Raw genomic sequence first — 20,293 nt, 5'->3', positions numbered from 1 at the left:
TAACTCGATCCTTCTAAAACTTGGGTTCCTCTCCCAAAAAAAGTGACTTCCTACTTAGACCAATAGGAATCATACCAGATATTTCTCTACCAATCAAATGGTCAGAAAAACTCTCAAGACATCCCTCGAACGCCATGATGGTTTTACTTTCAACCAATTACAAATACTTAAACTTCGCAATAACAAAATCCCTTGAGTTTACACGAAATGCCTGACTCATAATTTTACAGTTAGTTTTGAGAACCAATATTACTAAAGATATCGGCTTATTTTAGGTTGAGCCTTCCGGTCCCGATACAAACATTCAATGTATTTCTTGTCTGTAAATATCATAAACCTTTATACTCTAGTCTGCAAATGCCATAAAAGCCTTTGTCTGGCAAACTACAACACTGCAGGGATTCTTCCTCTATATAGATATTTGGATATCGACCAAAATAACTCAAAACGGTAAGTGTCATAAAAACCTTTTATGCTCTGAGTCTTTACTTAACGTGGAATCTCTTTGAAAAATATTCCGTTTACAATTGTGTAGGATATAAACAATTTGGGGCACCTCTGTACACCAAATTTCAAAGAATCGCAAGAACCGAAATAAACATCCAAATCCCGTGAGAATTGAATAACTCCATACTCTGCCTATGCGGAAGATCGATATACAGGGCGTAGCGAAAGTATTACTGGGTCGGAATTTCAAATATTTAGACGGGGTTTTTTAGACTGTTTCACTGCCTCCCCCACGATTTCAACGTCGTGCAAACCAGTTTGAAATCGGAACCAAACACCAAAAGAAATGAAACGGCCAAAACAAAAAAAAAGAAGATTAACCTAATGCAATCTCAAAACAAAAAAAAAAACTGGACATTCGACTTGACGAGTCGACTCCAGGAACGGTTCTTTGGCTCAAGACCTCTAAAATATTTCAGTAATGACAACACGACAGTGTTGTCCCAAAACACAAATAACTAATTCGCCGTGTAATTGCTCAGAGACCTTAGGCTCACGCTAACAAATACACTACACAACTCATCGACAAAAACGAAAACATAAAATACAATAACGCTATACGTCATCTTAAGCTCAAACAAACTAAAAAAATGCGATAACGCAACGCGTCATCCTAAACGCAAATAAAACTCAAACGCTGTCGAACAATACGACCGCACTGCGCGTCATCGTTAACAAAATAACGCACAAAAAAAACGACGACGACGCTCTGCGTCATCATCAACAAAAATCTAGCCAAGGTATGTCATCGTTTTTTCGGAAGCAGAGGTTTCTTTCAACCTTGACTAACACCACGAATAACATACGAATAATGATGATATACATCATTAACGCCATAAAAAAATAACATGTTGTCCTTGTTTTGGATGCGTAAAGTCTTTCATTTACGACTAACACCAAGAACAACATATAATGGATGCATAGGAGTATCTCATCCCTGACTGACACCATAAAAAAAATACCATGTTGTTTGGATGCGTAAAGTCTTTCATTTACGTCTAACACCAGGGACAGTTTGATGACGCTATAAGCTGTTATCAAAAAAAAAACAAACACACATACACACAAAAAAAGGAGTTACCGATAGTTTACGAACCATTTTAGTTCTTCAAAGCTAAACTATCGTTGGCAACTAGACAAAAAATTTACAATTGGGGTGGTGAATGTTTAGATTAGTTGTGATAACCAGAATAAATGATATCTAACGCGTTATCAGACGCCTAATAATAGGTACATTTTCGGTAAGTCTTAATCGGGTAGGGTCATAATCAGTATTGTCTAATATTCCGGTTTACACAACCAAAAAAAATACCATATTCCACCAAAGATATAGAAAATTAAAATGAGACCAAGTTTTACTAACACCCTTAAAATCAACAAAAAGTTTGGTCGGGGTAGCAAGAACTAAAATCTGACTAAACTATATACAAATATTTACAATAAATAGGACAAAGTTCATCTAAGTGTAACTTTTCCTCTAACACGGACAAAATAAAAATATCGAAGATGAAGTACGCAAAGGCGTAAACAGGATAAAAAAGAAAATAAACGAAAGAAATAAGCAAGCAGTCAAAGGAAACGATAAAATCAAAAACTAAAAGGAAAATAAAGAATACTTTAAGAACTATTCTTCACAACAAAACAGATTTAAAATAGTCGATTACGGTCCTGTCCAAAAATAAAAATTGTGATTTTACACATACAAAAAAATAACTGAACAGCAAAACATTTTCACAAACTGGTTGGATTCAAAGACATGCTTGTGATAAGTTTACCAACAAAGCGCAAGAATTCCGAAAAGCACTGGATCTATTGCTGAATTGCAACCGTGAATGACTTCTCATTCCGACGGGTCCTCTGCCGAGTTTATCCCAAATCAAAACCCTAAGCTTCCCCAGTGTCTGGTCATTCACACTGCCAAACAACAACTCCTAACAACAAAAAAATCGGAACTCATAGGCCCCATAGGCAATAGCAAACCAAAGCAAACCAAAAGCAAAAAAATGTTTACCATCCGTCGGCAAAACTTCAAAAAAAGTAAAATAAAATAAAGTAATAAACAGTATTAGTTCTTTCTGAGTCAATCTAATGTAGTACAAAAAATAACAATGTGGTCTAACAATAAAGTGAGTTGACTAACAAACAAACAAAACATAGGCTGTGGGCTATACCCAAAAATTTGTTCTAATTACAACTCAAAACAAAAATCGATTGCTAAGAACGTCAACCGAACTTGCATCGAACCAAAATATCGAACGTGTAGACTTCTTTCGAAAGTCCACCATCGAAACTAATATACCGAACGTGTAGAGTGTATTTACCCCACCATCGGAAGATAATTATCGAACGTGTAAATTCCTAATGGAAATTACCATCGAAACTAAAATCTCTTAAAAGACTGTAAGCCCTGAAAATTTTCAGAAAATCTCTTAAGAAAACAAAATTTAGACCACAAATACTGATGTAAGAAAAAATAAAATAAGTACTACAATCTACCATACTAAAAAATTTGACTTATAGGAAAGTTCGCTATTAAAGAAAAAAACGACGTTTATCAAGCTGATCTCCTACAAAAAATAAAAAAATAAACGAAAATTTCGGACCGTAACACACAATAACTCAAAAAAAAAAAATAATTTTCAAACCTAACAGATTTTTAATCCGTCGAACATCTCAACAGATTCAAAAATACGAAAACAAAATGGCAAAACAAAATATATAGGCTTTACCTAATAGTTAATCTGTTAAATGATAAGAAAATATTTAAAAATTGTTATTTAAAAATAAGTTAAAGTCGAAAATGAAAATATTAACGACAAAAAAATGAAAATTAATTTGAATTACGTTGTTTTAGACAAAAAAGGTTATTGTCTAAAATTTAAATTGCTGAATGTTTCTATTTAATCAATTACAAAAAAAAGTTTTACAGTTTTCTTCGTTATTTTAACGAAAAAACATTTTTTTACAAAACATTGTAAAACATAAACACAAACAATAAATTATCCTTTCTCTTGATCGTAAGACATTGCTGAGTAGGTAAGTTACAACACAAAAAATAATAAAACTTGAAAATAATTGTATTTATTTTCATAAATCAAACACAAAATACCAAATGCAACGGGGTAAAAATTCAATAACTGTTTGTCATACCCTCGTAATCGAAAAAGGTTTATGATTCTCGCCGGTCAGAGAGAGCATCGGCTCTGGGATCGCTAAATGCGGAGAGTTCAAAATTCTCTCGCGCCGGAAAAATATGGGTTACAGCTGATCGTTTGGACTACGATCGAACTAAGGCAAATAAAATGTAACTATAATCAAATATGCTAAAAAATAGATAGGAAATACTGTAGAATGGTAATTGAAGAGTAAGATGTCCCAGGTTGGCTGCGTCATTTTTATGTAAGACAAAAGAGAGCCCCTGTAGTTGGATGACATTTTAATGTAAGACAAGCTAATAAGAATTAGACAAGAGATAGCCCCACGTTCTAGGGTGTCATTTATATGAAGCACGATTAATTTTATGAAACAGCCCCACGAATGGAAGCCATTTTAATGAAGCGCGACTAATTGGATAAACATGAAGATATATAGATCTGACAAAATTCGTGCTACAAAAATTTATTAAGTACCTCGGTTGCTCAAGTCATCAAGAGATTTTAGGGAGTGGATTCTTTAATAGATGTTATGATATATACTCTCATTAGCTTAGAAAAATTAGAAAGATAGAAAAATCGGAATATGGATGTGAAATAAAAAAAAAAATATAAAATATTGAGCGCCACTGGTTACCTAAGGAACCAGAATTTATACAAAAAAAATATTAAAAGAAAAATGGTATTAAATCAAAATAAAACAGAAAATAGTCAAATAAAAAAATATACATAATATACAGAATATTATAACGTAACTTACCTTATTTATTCAGAATTCTATACTCAGTCAATTTTTTTATGTTCTTACGATTCAAGAGAGAAGGGAAGAAAATAAATTATATGTTGAAAATCAAACATTATTTATTAAAAACAAAAAAATTAATCTCTGATCTCTCTGTTATAATTATAATTAGAGACCAGATTACCAATTAATCAAAGATGAAACGAACAGTTTTACAAATATAAAAATTATACCTTAACAATTAGTGTCCTGGCTTCTTCCTCGTAGCTTGATTCGAAAGTCCAAGGCGCTATTGCACTCGCGAAACACTTCACTGTCGTTAGTTACAGCAAACAGCAAACAGTACATTGTTTATAAACAAACATTATTATAGAAAAATTCAGCTTTCACTTGAAGATAAATAGTTTAAAAGTTCGTTAAACTGGATCAAATTTTACTTTTACTCGAATAAAATTATTTAGTTAGACTCGAACGTGATTATTGAAAGTTCATTAACTTTGACCAAAATAAAGTATGTGAGCATACTACATGTTTTAACTGCACTGTTAAACATAGTAATGAGAAAATTGAAACTCTTCTCTCCTACTTCTGGTTCTGACTGCTTAAAAGAAATTAGTGGATACCAACATTGGTATAAAATGATAACGACGATTTGCTTAGAAACAGCGGGAAAATCGCCGGGGTTCACGATACACCATCACCATCGCCGGGCTGGAATTAACCTAGCCGGCTGGGAAACTGGAAAACTACTCCATGACGACGGCCCTAAGGGAACCAAAACTCAACTTAACTCGATGATGGCCCTGGGAGAACTCTTCTCCATGACGATGGCCCTAAAGGAACCAAAACTAAACTCAACTCGATGGTGGCCCTGGTGGAACTGATCACTAGGACCGCTAACTCGATCCTTCTAAAACTTGGGTTCCTCTCCCAAAAAAAGTGACTTCCTACTTAGACCAATAGGAATCATACCAGATATTTCTCTACCAATCAAATGGTCAGAAAAACTCTCAAGACATCCCTCGAACGCCATGATGTTTTTACTTTCAACCAATTACAAATACTTAAACTTCGCAATAACAAAATCCCTTGAGTTTACACGAAATGCCTGACTCATAATTTTACAGTTAGTTTTGAGAACCAATATTACTAAAGACATCGGCTTATTTTAGGTTGAGCCTTCCGGTCCCGATACAAACATTCGATGTATTTCTTGTCTGTAAATATCATAAACCTTTATACTCTAGTCTGCAAATGCCATAAAAGCCTTTGTCTGGCAAACTACAACACTGCAGGGATTCTTCCTCTATATAGATATTTGGATATCGACCAAAATAACTCAAAACGGTAAGTGTCATAAAAACCTTTTATGCTTTGAGTCTTTACTTAACGTGGAATCTCTTTGAAAAATATTCCGTTTACAATTGTGTAGGATATAAACAATTTGGGGCACCTCTGTACACCAAATTTCAAAGAATCGCAAGAACCGAAATAAACATCCAAATCCCGTGAGAATTGAATAACGCCATACTCTGCCTATGCGGAAGATCGATATACAGGGCGTAGCGAAAGTATTACTGGGTCGGAATTTCAAATATTTAGACGGGGGTTTTTTAGACTGTTTCAACACTCTGTATTTTATATTACCATCGAAAAGATCTATCATTATACTTGCATATCTTTTAAATATTTTCTTTACCTAAAGTTATTAGTTTTCCAGATATTTTAGTTTTATTGTTGATAACTCATAGATTCGTTTATTACAATAATTAATTACCCTTAATATTAGAAACCTCCAATGTGTTTATTAGTGATAATTAAAATTAGACTGCATTTCATTTTTTCTCCAAGTTTTGGGTAAATTCTATACAATAACGACAATTTTATATTTATTAACAAAATGATATTAATTTTCCGCTAAGATATGGGAACTATAAATTGCTGCAAGCTCTTGTTTAAGATGGGCTTTGAAACAATTGACGCCAGAACTATCAGATGTAAGATTTTAATTATCTGTACGTTTGTATTTTTGATATTCTGTTATAATTATTATTATCTAACAATGAATTTTAGTCGTGAAGAAATGACAGACATAATATGGATTATAGGAGGGTGTTTCAAAAACTCATTACTTGCCACAAGAATTTATAAGGAACGGTATCCACAGCGTCGACAACCAAATAAGAGAGCATTTGATAACTTATTAGACAGGTTTATTCGTACTGGTTCTGTTTCACATGAAGCAAAGGAAAAAACTAAAACCATTATTACTGATGAAAATAAATTAAATGTTTTACTGGCTGTTACAGAAAATCATCATACAAGTATTCGAAATATTACAAGAGAGCAAGATATAAGTTATGGATCTATCTAAAACATACTCAAGAAAAACAATATGCATATCATATACAATTACATCAGGAACTTAGGCCAGGGTAATAAGACAAAAATATACCCTGTTCGTGGCACTCGAGCAGCCAGGGTACTGAAACGTTTTTTCGACAAGTAAGACCTATAGGAACAAATTGTAACTATTTCCTGCGTAGGATTTGGCGGCCATTTTTATTTATAAACAATTAACTGTCAAAAAATGGCATTTTTCCTTTTTGTTTTCAAATCAATGGAAAACAGTGAAACCTATGGTTTTTTTATTACAAAAATCTTTGAGATTATGGAAAAAGCTTTAAAATGACATATTACAAAGTTTGATATACTCATTTATTGTTAATATAATTGCGAAAAAAGGTCGGAATTGCAAAAAAAAATATTTTCGCAATAACTTCTGTAAAAATTAGTGTACAGGTTTGAAATTTTTGTCAAATGAGGGTTCTTTGGTGCTTAATATGTGATAAAAATTTCAAAGCGATTCATTCAATTTTTTAAATTTTATTCGAGTTGTTTATCTCAGTGAGCATTTTTTTTGCACTAACATAAGTCAGAAAAAAATGACGTTAGAACCATTCCACAGGTGTCAAATGGAAAAGCATGAACTATATTTTCAACTTGGTTTAAAAAAAGCGAATAAAAAATGCATTTATTAGTAATAAATAATTGTGCAAGAGTATCGTAAATCTTTCCTTATAAACTTTTTGAAAAACTTTTTCCAAAAAAATTAACTTTTTTACCCTGTTTTAAGTGCACAACTACCAAGTAATGTTATTTATATCATAATTGATAAAAAATTGTAATAAATATATATAATTTCTTATATAACAAAATAAAAAGTTTATAAGGAAATATTTACGATCCTTTTGCATAATTATTTATTACTAATAAATGCATTTTTTATTCGCTTTTTTTAAACCAAGTTGAAAATATAGCTCATGCTCTTTCATTTCACACCTGTAGAATGGTTCTAACGTCATTTTTTTCTGTCTTATGTTATTGTAAAAAAAATGCTCTCTGGGATAAACAATTTGAATAAAATTTAAACAATTGAATGAATCGCTTTGAAATTTTTATCACGTATTAAGCACCAAAGAACCCTTATATGACAAAAATTTCAAAGCTGTACACTAATTTTTACAAATGATATTGCGAAATTAATTTTTTTTGCAATTCCGACCTTTTTTCGCAGTTATATTAACAATAAATGAGTATATCAAACTTTATAATACGTCATTTTAAAGCTTTTTCCATAATCTCAAAGATAGTTGAACTAAACAAATATAAGTTTCACTGTTTTCCATTGATTTGAAAAAAAAGGGAAAAATGCCATTTTTTCACACTTAATTGTTTATAAATAAAAATGGCCGCCAGATCCTACGCAGGAAATAGTTACAATTTGCTCTTATAGGTATTACTTGTCGAAAAAACGCTTCAGTAACCTGGCTGCTCGAGTGTCATGGAAAAAACCTTATTACCCTGGACTAACTTGTTGGGGATGATTTCGAACGAAGAGTACAATTTTGTCAATGGTCACAACAGCAAATAGTTATACAGAGAGATTTTTTTGAGTTTGTTCTTTTTAGAGACGAGGCAACATTCCACAAAAATGGTAGTAAAAATTCCACAAAACAGACACAATTTTCATTATTATTCCACAACCAATCCGTACTGTGCTCGCACACATAGTCAAACGAAATGGTCTTTAAATGTTTGGGGTGGAATCATAGGCAATTACGTTATAGGTCCTTTTTTCTTTAAGGAATCGGTAAATGTTGAGGTATATTTAAATTTTATAGTGAATCATTTACCTATTCTACTTGAAAATGTACCATTAAACGTCCGCAAACCTATGTGGTACCTTCACGACGGAGCCCCTCCTCACCACAATGCACTTGTTAACGGTGAACTCGATGAACTATTTCCTGAAAGATGGATAGGAAGAGATGGGCCAGTTCACTGGCCACCCACATCACCAGAATTAAACAAAGTTGACTTCTTTTTCTAGGGTTATATTAAAGACGAAGTGTATAGGACACCTCCAACAATAGTTGACGATATGAAAGTAAGGATTCAAAACGCCTTTCAAAATGTCACACAGCAAATACTTACAAACGTCAGTAGGTCTTTCGAAACTCGTCTCCAGGCTTGTGTAGACGTTATGGGAGGCCACTTTGAACACCTTTTATAAGAAACATAAGAAGTGCGTTGAACATTTTTTTATTTAAATTAGTTTTCTTAATAAATTTTAATAAATTAAAGTATTGTTATTAATAACTATAGACTGGGAGATATTATACAGAAGTTCAGCCACGATTTTCTAAGTCGTGCCTTTTGCAATAGTGGAAGGGTAGACGAAGTACTTACAATCTGTGGAAACATCCACAAATTTCCTGTGACATTTTCCTGTAAAAATTACATTTTCCCAAAAAATAAAAATAGGGTTTTGCGATGAATTTTTAAGTCCTGCCATATCCGTAGATAGACAGGATACTATCGATTTTATGAAGAAAATTTTTTGAGCAGGAGGGTTGCAAACGGGGTAACGGAGTATATATGTATACAAACATGTAAGGAAAATAATGAAATTTTCATGATTTTCTAGGTCCTGCCAACTAAATAAACTAAACATATTTATTTCAAAATGATCAAAAAAATATTGGCATGACGTTTCCTAATGTTTAAGTATACTTGTCCCTTGGAAAATTCTGCGGAAAATTTTCACCCTGATTCCATGATTTTCTTAGTCCTGCCTTTAAAAAGTTATAATACTCAAATACAATCAATACCTTTTCGGTACTCGGCAAGAAGGTTAAACGGTTCTTGTAAGATGGCACGAGTCCCAGATTTGTAGGAAAATTTGTGAAAAAGTCAACGATTTTCTGAGTCATGCCATTTTGCACATGTTTCAAGAATCTTAATATAAGTCTATTTACAAAGAGGCAGGATGGTTTTATGGTTATTTTGTATACAGGGTGGGGCATTAGTGTGACAAAGTCCAATTACTCGTTTGTCGTAAGATATACCAAAAAAAACTTATTTAGGTAAAACAAGGGCCACAGATAGGACTATGATTTAACAGTATTTTCTAATATAGAGGGCTACCCGTTTGCACAGGGTGACACAAATGTATGTTTTTTTAAATGGAATACCCTCTATATTTTTACATTTTTGGATTCTACTCGATGTTCTCTTTAATAAAATATAGTGTTTTGAAATATTATACGAGGTATTTTAAAATATAATTACGTTTTTTTGTTAATTTTGTAGGAACATTCACACCCTATACATATTGTTAGTGATTGGATATCCAAACTTCTATTAATTTATGTTTAAACGATTTTTAATATAGTCTACTATTGTCAGTTATTAATAGTATACCAAAATGTTTAATTTTAGTATACGGGGTTGGTTGAAACTCGGAATGAGTGTTTTCTGAGTTTTCTTAAATGGGACACCCTGTATTTTAGTATTATAATAAAATGGTATTTTATGGTACCTTTTTATTTGTTAAGCATTTTCTGTACCATATTTATATATTAATTTCGGCAGTAAATTGATACAGGCAGATCACTCAGGTGGTTTTTGGGGTTTCTGAACAAGAATGTCACATTAGAACAGATATTTACCTAGTGCTCGGGGTGACTAATATACACGTCATATTCTTAAATTTCGAGACTTTCAGACACTGAAGTGATGCAAGTAGATTACTCGAGGAGTTTTTTGGTTGCTGAACATGAATACGCCATCAGAATCGACCTCCAAAAACTCTCTAAATCCGAGATCAGTCACCCTGGGCACCAGGTGCTCCAAGGGTCGGTTGTAATGTCATATTCGTATTCAGCCATCCCAAAAACCCTCGAATAATCTGTTTTCTTTAATTTATTGCCGATATCCCACGAAACTCCAGATGACGTGCCTTAGCAGCAACTCTGGGCACTAGGTGATTCGGAGGTCGGTTCTGCTTGCGTATTCGTAACTCCATAAACGTCCCAAATAACAAAATTTTGCCCTTAATACACTGATTTTGACAGGTTTATGCACTTTTGGATGCATGTTGTATTATGGATGGGGATGTATAGGATGTATTATAGGGACCTTTCTATCGGAACGGCCATATCGAGCGTCATGGACGGGAGATGGTTCTTGATACCTGGTCCCATAAGACATCCAACTCTCATTTATGGCTTCTCGTGCCACATCCCGGGCAACTGCATTGGCCTGCAGGCTAAACTAAGTGAGGGTAACCAGATATGGTGAAATCTACCGAATGATTGCCGGTATAAGCAATTCCACCACTTACTGGACAACGGCTTCCGGCGGATGAGCTAGTATGTGGAAGGGCACTCTTTTGTCCTGAGATCGAGAAATCGGTCTCGAAGGCGGATGAACCAAGGATGGTCAACGGTGGAAGGATGCAGAAGGCAACGGGGAACCACTGCATTAAAGACTCATAGAGTACCCCTAGTTAAGTCATTACGGTGTACACCAAAAATAGTGGAAACTCTACTGATCATGGGAATCGGATACCAAGATCCGGCAGAGAGAGAAAAGCACTTTATTAGCTTATTTAGCTGTTTCCTGGGCAATTAGAAGTTTGGATTTAATTTATTCTCTTCCATTGAGTGTTTGGGATATAGGTGTTATATGGATCTGACTAGAAGGAGGTTGTTTCCGAGGGAAGTTTAAACATAGAATAATTAGATACAGAAATTTATTTCTGTCCCTGAATTTCATAATTTTCGGAGGTTGGTTATCATCATCACCACCTTTACTATATCTCCCGGTGCTCTGAAGGGTTCTATTGAACTACATTTACGCTAGTCCCTTAAATTCTTCTACCTGGACACTCTCCTTCTTCCTATACTCCTTTCTACTCTTATCTTTCCCCTATGTATTAGCAGTCTCAGTGTCCCTTCATTGTGTCCCAGATATTGTAACTTTATTGTTTTTATTATTTTTATTATTTCGTACTCTTTACTCATTTCTCGCAACACTTCCGTTTTAGTTTTCTTCTGTGTCCATGCTATTCTAAGCATTTTTTCTAAGACTTTTTTCTTACTTATCTACTTCTATGACTAGCATAATGTATGTGCTCTTGCTTCAATGTCCAGCTTTCAAGTGCATATTGCAGTATTGAAAATACGTAGCATCGTGTAATTTCTCACCTAATCAATCTCAATATAATTAAGTACTTTATTATTTTTATTGAACATCTGCATAATATTGTTTTTTCATTGTATTTAAAATTTTATCTAAAAGTTATTCGTAATTTAATATCAAAATAATTATATTATTTACGTAAATAAAATATACAGGGTGAGTGATGAGGAACTGTACATACTCCTACCTCGTATAGAGGCTCCTATGGGGAATAACAAATGACCATTAAAAAGTGTCTGCTCCCCTTGTTTAATAATATACAGGGCGAGTTTCGCATTTTGACAGAAATTTTTATTCGTCATAATTTTTGAACGGTCAGATCGATGTGTCTCTTATTTTGGTCAATCGTTACACTATTACCACCTAATCAACTGATTTATTCAAACTAGAAAAAAATCAGGTCTGGCTTTAAAAAATTAGTTCGTTTGCGTCTTAGAAAAAATTTCACCCTGTATACGCTTTTTGATAACTCTAATATGAATTTTACAAATTAGACAAATAGGCAATTAAAATGGCATATTTATTTTTTTCCCCACACGATTACTTATTTTTTTATAAAAAAAATCAAGTTTGACTATGGATTTAAAGTGTGGTAAAGTAAACCATAGATTAAAAAAAATTACTTTTATTACAAAAATTTTTTTTTCAACAAATATTTAATTTATGTTACCACCCAATCAACTGATTTATTCAAACTAGAAAAAAATCAGGCCCGGATTTAAAAAATTATTTCGTTTTGGTCTTAGAAAAAAATTTCACCCTGTATACGCTTTTTTAAAACTCTAATATGAATTTTACAAATTAGCTAAATAGGCAATTAAAATGGCATATTTATTTTTCCCCACACGATTACTTAATTTTTTATTAAAAAATCAAATTTGTCAAAATTGGAATTTTAACCTAAAAATGAAAAAAGAAAGATGCAATCACGGTTTAACTCGCTACAACACTCCATTTTAAAATTTTTTTTCTGAAATTTTTACAGCACATTTCTCTTACATTGTGAAGACTACGACAATTGTTGTAGACTTTCAGTGTTCTTCTCGTAAAAGTTATGAATTTTTAAAAATAAATGGTGCAGCTTCGTGAATTGCAAAGTTAGGTCGCAAAAATTAAGTGAAAAAAATTAAAATTTATTTATTTGATCACCTCTATGTTAAACTATAGAGTCCAAAGAGAAGTGGTATGGGAAGTTTTAGATATAGATGTGTTATAGAAAAAAAAAATGGTGAAACTTTTAATTTTAAGAAAAACGTTGTTTAATTTTTTTTATTTTTATGGTAAAATTGCGATTTTGACTAATTTGATTTTTTAATAAAAAATTAAGTAATCGTGTGGGGAAAAAATAAATAAGCCATTTTAAATGCCTGCTTGTCTAATTTGTAAAATTCATATTAGAGTTTTCAAAAAGCTTATACAGGGTGAAATTTTTTCTAAGACCCAAACGAACTAATTTTTTAAAGCCGGACCTGATTTTTTTCTAGTTTGAATAAATCAGTTGATTGGGTGGTAACATAAATCAAGTATTTGTTTTAAAAAAATAATTTTTGTAATAAAAGTTAATTTTTTTTTAAATCTATGGTTCATTTTACCAAATTTTTAATTTATAGTCAAATTTGATTTTTTTATAAAAAATTAAGTAATCGTGTGGGAAAAAAAATAAATATGTTATTTTAATTCGAGGGTTTAGTATCAAGCAACGTTAACTACAAAAACATAAAGTGGCAGAAAATGCGAAAAACTGTTTTGAAACGTAATATCGGCCAACAAATTTGTGATTACAGAGGCAAAATACATTACAATAGAAATCTGTAAATTTATATAGTATTATTATAGTTTCTTTGACATATTGTAAAAATTATTACAGGTTATTGTTATTCTACAGAGAAAAAAAATAAAATTTTTTTCTAATAATGACCTGATAACGCTTTTTGATATTACTTATATATATTTTTTGCAACTGTTAACGTCGCACCTATAATAATAGTTTTACTACAGGGTTAGTACTGCTGGGTGAAAATGTAAAAATGTAATTTCCCTAAATGTTGCGAAAATTTCCCTGATATTTCTCCTTTTTCAGGATATCCAGTTAGAATGTAACTTACATTCGCTGATATTTTCAAAATTTTCAGGATATCCAATGCAGCACTAACCCTGTGTTATTAAAAATATTATAAGTGTATTTAAATAAAAAACTTTATTTTTCTAATAACATACAAATATTAAACTTATGAAATTTCTAAATACTTATACCATCTCTAAACGTCTTCATCTTCTGAAACATTTTCATTATGATCATCACCCCTTCTTTGAAGATTCTAGTAAAAGAAGCGATATTGTTCTTTAATTTTTGCTCACAGAGTTCTACTAAATCTTTTAACTTTTTATTATCAATCGTTAACGGTTTGTCATATTTTCTTCTTGGTACAAGTTTGTTAATTGAAAATGTTCGAAGTTGGCTTCTCTGTATTTTAAATTTCGTAAAGTTGTCTGATTTAAAATTATATTTGAAATAACTGTGTGCAGTGTCTTATTTTATAATATTTATGTATATTTGTATATTGTAGCCAAACTATGTTCAACCATTGGACAACATTTCCTTTAATGTCAGTTTTTTTAATTTTTAATCATTTGAATTTGAAGTTCTTTAAAATCCAAAGTGTCTTCCTGATCTATTTCAACTACTTCGTATTTTGATTTCTTTAAAGCCATTTTAATCACTGTACATATACCATCCCAATGGATCATAAATTTCCAAGCCTTTACTCGCGTTTTCGATGTGGACATGGATCATAATATCACATTCAATTTGGGAATGTCCGGGCTCAAAAAATAACTGGTCGATTTTTGAAATATTTAGTGTTTCAACAGCATACAGAAACATTGCGGAAACAATTGAATTTCCATTTTGGTCCGAACAAGTTTCAGACATAAAAGCGAAGTCTTTCCCAGTAACTTCACTTTTCAGTGTATTTGTAAGGCAAGAGGCTACCTCAGAAGATCCAAGACCCGCTAGTGCTTCGTGGCATACAAAGTTTTGTGCTACGACTGGACATTTTTCTGTTAAACACTGACAAAATCAAAATATTAAATAATTACGACAAATATATACGTAACCGGCAATAAGAAAATAACATATTATGTTTTCTTTTAACTTCGCCAAAACTAAAAAATGTAATGAGTAATCAGATTATTGTAATTATGTAATCATGTAATGAGTAATGAGATGGAAGAATCGAACAACATCGAAAATAAACAAATGTATTTAGCTATTCAGTATCAAAATGACGTTTTTCAAACAAATACGAATTATAATAATAACGATGTCTACAATTACAGCTTAATAAATTAGTGTCAATAAAGGTTAACAGTCGATACAGTCGGAAAAATGAAAGAATACCCATGAAAGAACATATTATAAAACACGCTGTTTTTTCCTGTCACCGTGTCACACAAAAAATTGGCCAGCGCAAGTACAGCTGGTTCCAAAAAAAACTGATACGACTCTTAAAGCGTATTTTGTAGAAAATTGAGCAGTGTACTTTCTTCTTCTTTTTCTTTTTCTTTTTGGTCTCGCTGCAAGGCAATTACCAGCACGATTTATAGACGATCTTGATGTAGTCTGGCTCTAAGCCATATGAAAATCGGTGACTATGTTCTTGTAAAATGCTTTTGATGAGGTGTGATATAATGAATATGAGTTTAATTATATTTAATTTATTATATTATGTAGGATAAATACTTATTATTTACATACTGTCACTGTCACTACCAAATCTTAAAATTTGTCAGATAACTTTAACCTCAAAAAATGGCTGTTTGTTTGTTTATTTTATTATTTGTCTGTCATAATAAATACATTATAATGTCAGACCAATCATACACTGCTCAAAATGATCAAATCTTACTAAGAGTCGTATCAGTTTTTTTAGGAACCAGCTGTACATGTAATAATTATTGTTACATTTACTTGCACTGGACAATTTTCTTTGTGACACGGTGACAGGAAAATACAGCGTGTTTTATATGTTCGTTCATGGGTATTCTTTCATTTTTCCGACTGTAACTGTTTTTGATGTATCGCGAAATTCACTGTGAAATAACGTTATCACCTCTTAGATGTTTTTGACATGAACAATTTTTTCACAATTGATAGTTAATGTTTAATGTATTTTGTAATCTGCTACAGATAGAGATACAGGTGTTTGTTACTAAATTAAGTCGAAAATGGTGAACTCGATTATAGATGTATCTCAATTTCACAAAAAATGTAGATAACGTTGTTTGACACTAAACCCTCGTAATTGTCTATTTGTCTAATTTGTAAAATTAATATTAGAGTTTCCAAAAAGCGTATACAGGGTGAAATTTTTTCTAAGACCCAAACGAACTAATTTTTTAAAGCCGTACCTGATTTTTTTCTAGTTTGAATAAATCAGTTGATTAGGTGGTAATAGTGTAACGATTGTCCAAAATATGAGACACATCGATCTGACCGTTCAAAAATTATGATGAATATAAATTTCTGTCAAAATGCGAAACTCGCCCTGTATATTATTAAACAATGGTAGCAGACACTTTTTAATGGTTATTTGTTATTCCCCATAGGGGTCTCTATACGAGGTAGGAGTATGTAAAGTTCCTCATGACTCACCCTGTATATAAAAAAATGTGTGTTTACGCGTTTCAATTATCGCAGATAGGTTTGTTCTAGCATCAGTTTCAAACGGTTTGAAACCATCATCGAATAGTGGACCAGCGCGAGTAGAGGGGATAGCACTGGTGACTGTATTATGTTCTCTCACTGACCAACTGTTTGCTGACGGTTTCTGACTAGTTTGACTGTTTGCTAGAACAAACCTTTATTTTAATAAAACCTGCGAATTAATATTAGGAGCAAAGGATACTCAAAATAGACGAAAAAAAGCGTTTGAAGAGACTTAAAAAATACAGAGTGTAGTTTACAATGTCAAACAAAAGTTCCAGAATATTACGAACCTTCAAAATAAACTTGGGCCCCCAAACAGTTAAGTTAATAGGTAAAAACATAAATATGAAAATAAAATAAAAATTTTATTTTTAATTCAGTTGCAATGCGAAGGCAAAACAATCCTACTTTTCAATTAGAATACGGAGCGCAGTCCAGTCCCTTGAATCGCGATTTTCGGCTCTTATTGGAGCCTCATCGGAAAGAACGTAGGCTTGTTCTCCATTTTTTTATTATTGTTATTCTTCTATGTTATTTTTTTTTATTTTTATATTGGTCTTTACTCCTTCGAGTAACTAGGTTCATTTTCTGTTGGAATTTACCAGCTGAACAGACGGGGTCGTGAATTGTAAGCTTTTTGAATTCCCTCTTGTCTTCTTCGCTTCAGCATCCATTTGGCTTGCAAATTTTAAGAAGCCTTGGAGGTGTTACCAAGGAAATGAACCAATAAGTTTTCGATTTAAAAGTCTTTTAGTAATATTTTAATATTTTCTAAATATTATTAATAATGCTATTGGGATCGAAAATTGCATCTTTCACATAAATATTTGAATGGTAATAAAAAACATGTTAAAGACTGGGGAATTTAAAACTAAATATATAGGAATAAATCAATTTTTAAATACAGCACCTATCGACTTACAACTTTTTGCATTGTGTTCTAGAATACGCCAGGAAAAAGTCTACGATAGAAAAATGGATGGAAATACATAATAATATTTTTCTACAACCGTATTAAAAATGCAATTTTTAGCACTCCATAGGAGCGTTAAAAATACTACTTTAAAGCACTAATGCTTTAAAAATTTTAAGGCACTGCAGTTAAAAGTGAATTGTCAAAGTGTGAAACGTCAAAATATTTATATTTTATTTAGCCCATTCGGGATACCATTTGACCTTGCATTAGAAGCTGCCCCAAATTTTATTTTTCTAATATTTAGGGGGGTCAATAGTATTATAAATTTAAAATCTCGACTGAATTTGACCGTTGCGTTAGCCGCCATCTTGATTTTAAACGAGAACCGTCTTTGCTCAATATATCCGTCATTTTCAACTTTCCGACAAAAAATGTTGGACTGAAATTGTTGCAACTACGATTTACTACAATTTTTCGAGAGAAGCAGTGGCGGGTCTAAGGGGGGGAATAGGAAAATTCCCTCCAACGGGGTCCAAAATTAAAAAAAAAAATGTTGAAATATTAAAATAATATGTTAGCTGACATGAAACTTAATTATCGACAGACAAATTCAACCAATAAAACGCGCTAGTTAATAAAATTAAGTGAACTTAATGCATATAAGTTATTAGTTATGTCTTTTATGTACCTACTTAGTTTGCTTGGTGTTTCATTGGGAGTTTCAAAAATTGTATAAAATATAATTCTTTTTATTTTTGTTTATATACAATTATGTCGTAAATTTAATAATAAATGAGACAATTCAATAATTATGCTTCCCCTCCGCTTCCACTATTTTCTTCCTTAACTCGGAGAATATTGATCGCATAAAAAATTGTGGAAAAGAAATTGTAGCAAATTGCGTTTCCAACAATCTTAGTTCCTACCGTTTTTGTCGTAAAGTTGAAAATGCGGAGATATTAAGCAACAACCGTTCTCCTTTAAAATCAATATGGCGGCTAATGCAACGGCGGAATTCAGTCAAGATTTTAAATTTACACTACTATTGATCTCCCTTAAAGGATAGAATTATAAAATTTGGGGCAGCTCGGAAAAAAGATTCAATTCAGTCATCATGCTCCTCCCACCACTTTTTACTATTTTTCCACTTAACTCGGAAAATATCAACCGCATGAAAAAAATTGTGAAAAAGAAATTGTACGAAATCATATTTGGAACAATTTAAGTTGAAAATGGCGTAGATATTGAACAAAAACAATTTACTACACAATCAATCAGGTCTTCCGCTCGCGCCATTATCGCATACATACTACCTTAAATATTAATTTTAGAAAAAAAATGAAAGAAATTAAAATTGTGTAGAATTCAATTCTCTTTATTTTTGTATATGAACATTTTTGTCGTAAAACTAACAATAAACGAGATAATTCAATAATTATGCTCTATTTATATATAACTGTCATTATTTTCCGCTATAAGTCGGAAACTATCAATGGCACGTAAAAATTGTAGAAATAGAAATAATAGAAAATTAAATTTTCAACAATTTTGGTTGTTATACTTTTTGTCGAAAAGTTGAAAATGGCTGAGATATTGAGCAAAAACAGTTCTCGTTTAAAATCAAGATGGCGGCTAACGCAATGGCGGAATTCAGTCGAGATTTTCAATTTACACTACTATTGACCCTCCTAAAGACTAAAATAATAAAATTTGGGGCAGCTCCTAATGCAAGGTTAGGCCTGTTATTCGTCTAACCCGATTGGACTAATTTATTAACATTAATATTAATAGTACAACTTGCGCAATTTGAAAAAGGTGGTTTAAAAAGACTATTAAAATTTGTTAGAATATACAACAATAAAAGTAAGATGTTATTCTACAGTTGTTATGATTTACGTATTGACAGTATAGGTTTTGATGTATGATGTAATGTCAAGAAAAATATAAAAATGGAATGTCAGTCAAGTTCAAGTAAAAGTTTTTGTAAATATTGTCCTGTAATTGAGAATGAATAAATTATAATTGTTTATATATAAGACTTTTGTTTGTAGAAAAAATATTGTATGATATACGTGTTAAAAAACACAAGTTTAAGGCAATCAAGTGAATTGCAGAATTCTCTTCGCTCATTCTGCAAACTTTCACATGCGTGCCTTAAAATTGTACTTTTAACACTTATATCTTAAATAACTGGGTATTAAATTTACAGTACATTAATGCATCTAAAAGTGCATAAACACATAAAAATCAATATGTTAAGAGTTAAATTTTGTTACTCGGGTGGGTTGGTGTCGCTATTCATGAGTACGCCATCAGAACCGACCTCCGGAGCAACTGGTACCCAGAGTCCCTGCTAAGGCACATCTTCTTGAGTTTCGAGAGTTTTCGGCACTAAGTTGATGCAAGCAGACTGCTTGGGAGTTTTTGGGGTTGCTCAACACCAGTACGTCATCAGAATCGGCTTCTGAGGCACCTAGTATCCAATTTCGAGGCTGTCCGGCACAAAATTGAGGCAAGCAGAGTACTCTGGCTTATCAATTACACTGGACACAATCCGAGGATCGGTTATGATGTTATATTCGTGTTCATCAACCCCAAAAATCTCGGATGAGCTCAATTTAATGCCAGGTCCCTCAAAACTCCAGGAGATGGCTTACCTTATTAGTGAACTTTGGTACCAGGACCTCCGGAGGTTGTTTCTGATGGCCTGTTAGTGTTCA

The sequence above is a fragment of the Diabrotica virgifera genome, chromosome 6 (genome assembly GCF_917563875.1).
Source record: "Diabrotica virgifera virgifera chromosome 6, PGI_DIABVI_V3a".
Taxonomy (NCBI): Eukaryota; Metazoa; Arthropoda; class Insecta; order Coleoptera; family Chrysomelidae; genus Diabrotica; species Diabrotica virgifera.
Note: the sequence above shows the minus strand (reverse complement) of the source record.